Genomic DNA, 4,054 nt, shown 5'->3' on the forward strand with positions numbered 1-4,054 from the left:
AGTAGAAGAAACCTAGATTGAAGCAAGGTGGAATTCTGAATTTGAGAAGAAATGAATCTAAAACCTAAAACCTAGAGAGAGGAGAGAGCCCCTCTCTCTAGAAAGCTACATCTAAAACCTAACTAATGTCAAAAGTGAATAATGAATGAATTCCCCCCTTCTGCTCCACTATGCAGCCTCTAATCAGTATTTTTGGGCTTGAAACTAGGCCAAAAATAGCCCAGAAATTGCCCCCAGCGATTTCTGATACGTCCAGCACGTGGCTCATGCATGCGTACGCGTGATGCATGTGTGCGCGTCACCTAACAACAACGCAACAATGGCAAATTATATATCATTTTGAAGCTCCGGATGTTAGCTTTCCAACGCAACTAGAACCGCCTCATTTGGACGTATGTAGCTCAAGTTATGGTCAATTAAATGCGAAGAGGTCAGGCTTGACAGCTCAGCAATTCCTTCAATTTCTTGTATTCCTTCCACTTTTGCATGCTTCCTTTCCATCCTCTGAGCCATTCCTGCCCTGGAAAACCTGAAAACACTTAACACACATATCACGGCATTGAATGGTAGTAAGAGAGAATTAAAAATTAGTAATTTAAGGCCAAAGAAGTTTGTTTTCAATCATAGCACAAAATTAGGAAGGAAAATGTAAAACATGGGATTTCTATTGAATAAGTGTGAGAATAATGGATAAAATCTACTGAATTAAGCACAAGATAAACCGTAAAATAACAGTTTATCAATCTCCCCACACTTAAACATTAGCATGTCTTCATGCTAAGTTCAAGAGAACTAAAAGAGTGAAGGCAAAATGGTAGGATGTATGAAATGCAACCTATCTGTATGAATGCAACTAAATGTTAAGTGCTTTTACCTAGTTGGTGAAATGTAAATAAACCTTTCAAGATCAAATATGAACTGAATTTCACTAATTCAAATCATAAAAATGAAGTACAAATAGACTTGCTGAAGAAAATAGCTCATGAAAGTCGGGAACAAAGAATCGAGCATCGAACCCTCACTGGAAGTGTATACACTCTAATCACTCTAGTGTTTAAGGGTCAATTCTCTCAATTATCTACTAATCTTACTTTCTAAGGCTTGCTCTTATTCTACCAATCAACAAAGAATTAATGCACAGATACACATATCAAGAGGTCTTTTAAGGGTTGTAATGGGGTTAGGGTCAAGGTAGGATTGTATCTGGTCAAGTGGACTGAAATCTGAATCCTTGATTAACCTCAACTTCTCACTCAACTTAAGACAATCCATGTAATCAGAATATAAAATCTAACTACCCATTAACTATCTTTTGCCATATATTCATGCATCCCAAATTGAGTACAACTCATATGCATTGCTACCAACATTTACTTTGGGGCATTTTGTCCCCTCTTTATTATTTGCTCTTTTTCTTTTCTTTTTCTCATAATATATATTTTTTTCTTTCTTTTCTTTTGTTTTTCTCAATGCATATGATTAAGGTATTGAATCCAAGAATGTGTGCTCAACTATCTTTTTCACATTTTCATAGAAATACACGATACCCGATTCCCAAACCAAATGTTCCAAACCCACCTTCCCCACACTTAATTCATGTACCTCCCACTAGTCTAAGCCAACCAAAGATTCAAATTAAGGACATCATTGTTTTCCACTTAGAGTTAGTGATGAGCTAAAATAAAGAACAAATGGGGTAAAATAGGCTCAAATTGGTTTGCAAAGGATAATGAAAGGTTAAGGCCATATGGGTATATAAGCTATGGTGAAACAAAGGCCTTAATCATATATGTGTATGCATACATCAAACAATAGAAATATAGAATCAAGCAAGACAAAGATCACAATTTTAGAGAGAACAACACACCAAAAATAAAATATTGGTTGATAAAATACAACCAATCAATTGGGCTCAAAATCTCACAAGGCTGTGTGTTTGAGCTCTAAACCATGTTCCAAATTAAATTTCTTCAAACAAGTTTAACAAAAATTTTAATTCAAATTAGTGAAATGCTATAAAAAGTTTCTTGAAAAAAAGAAAATATTACTTCAACCAAGTAGTGGCAAAATATGCACAAAATTAAACAAACATGCAATCAAACATGCAAATGCAACAACTAATTTAACAAAGAAAATTAAACATCGGTGTTGAATCAGAAAGTACTAACCACCGGAAGTCGGTATCGACCTCCCCACACTTAAAGATTGCACCGTCCTCGGTGCATGCAAAGATGTACAAGTGGACGGGTGGCTCCAACTGATGTTTTTTTTCTCCAAGGAATGTGCGATAGGCACTTGTCTGTCGCCCCATGTAAAAGTCTTCCGGTTCCCTTCTTGGTGGCCATCCTGAAAGAAGAGAAAAAAGAAGAAAAGTAACCCAGAAACAAAGATAAGAAAACAAATAAAATATGGGTGGGTTAATACCGAATAAAGAGGGTCTCAACTACATGGTAGCTACAACATGCAAGTGAGAAAACAGTAGAAGCAAATGGCATCTCAATTAGTGCAAAAAGTGCAATAATAGGGGAGAGTGGGTCATGAAAAATAGTATAAGTTCATGTCAATGCAAAAGGAGTATAAGTATCATAAAATATTAGCATTGACTTATAAATAATATTGCCCAACAATATAAAACAAGTCACTAAGCACCAAAATAATGCAAGAAAAGATGCAACAGTTGAATAAGAACATTTAACACCAATGATAAAATAAGAAACTAGAAAACAAGATAAAAACATGAAAAAATTAAAATGCAATGAAGGAGAGTATGCAAATGCAATATGTAAAAGAGAATGAAAGAGAATAAGGATGAGAAGGAAGAAGAAGAAAGCGAGAAAGGAAGAGGAAAGAAGAAAAGGAGCGAAGAGAGAGAAAGAATTAGGATTGAGAGAGAATTAGGATTTGGGAAGAGGGAATAGTTGAAACGGGGCGACACGCTGTTTTAGTGATGTGGCGCATGCGACGCACACGCGTGCCCCACGCGTACGCGTGGGTTGCGCAAAAATGAAGGCGACGCATAAGCGTCTGGCACGCGTACGCGTGCCCTTGGTCGTGCCAGTCGCACGAGACCAGCCAAATGCCCGCGCAACTCTCGGATCAAAACACCATTTTACGCCGATTTTCCATCCACGTGTACGCGTCGCTGACGCTTACGCGTGGATTGGCCAAATTTCAGGTGATGCGCACGCCTGAGGTATGCGTACGCGTGGTCTTGATTGTGTGCAAAGCACGCTTCCTGCTCAACTCCCGCCCAACTCTCTGTTCAATCCAATATATTTCGCATTCCTGTATGACGCGTGCGCGTCCTAGACACTTGTGCGTCGAATGCCCCTTTTTTTTTATGCAGAATACAGGTGAGGATGCAGAATTGATGAATTAACACTGAAAAAATAAAACTAAGAATAAAAACGGGCGATCATACCATGGTGGGTTGTCTCCCACCTAGCACTTTTATTTATTGTCCTTAAGTTGGACATTTGGTGAGCTCCTTGTCAGGGCGGCTTATGCTTGAACTCTTCTAGGAATCTCCACCAATGCTTGCAATTCCAATAGCCTCTGGGATCCCAAACTAGGCGCATAAAGCCTTCAAGTAAGTTAAAGCAAGTGACAAGGCCCCAAGAGTGGTGATTGCTAGAATGAATTCCGGGGTCCCAAACCTTGCTTTTGCACCCATCTTCATATTGATCATCATTGTTCCAATCGGGTGGCAAGCGATCTGAATTCTCACTGAGACATCCAAAGAACTTCCTAGACCCATTCAATCGAGCTCTACACCAATCCTTGCACTTCAACTTGGAGCATACAACCATATTGAACATTGCATGACAACTCCAACCACTAACCATCTTCCTCTTACTCTTAACGCCACAAAGAGCTCTAAGCTGACTATCTGTCTCAAGTAAACCATATTCAAGTGGAATGAGAAAGCCAAGGGATATGAATTTTACCCACTTGAACATTGTGAAGGATGATGGTGACTTAGGTGGAGAGGTCTCCAACAACTTTGGCAAGGTGATTTCAAACTCCACTCCCTTGTGTTCTTTCTTGACAACTC

Source organism: Arachis ipaensis, chromosome B09, assembly GCF_000816755.2.
Source record: "Arachis ipaensis cultivar K30076 chromosome B09, Araip1.1, whole genome shotgun sequence".
In the NCBI taxonomy this organism is placed as follows: domain Eukaryota; kingdom Viridiplantae; phylum Streptophyta; class Magnoliopsida; order Fabales; family Fabaceae; genus Arachis; species Arachis ipaensis.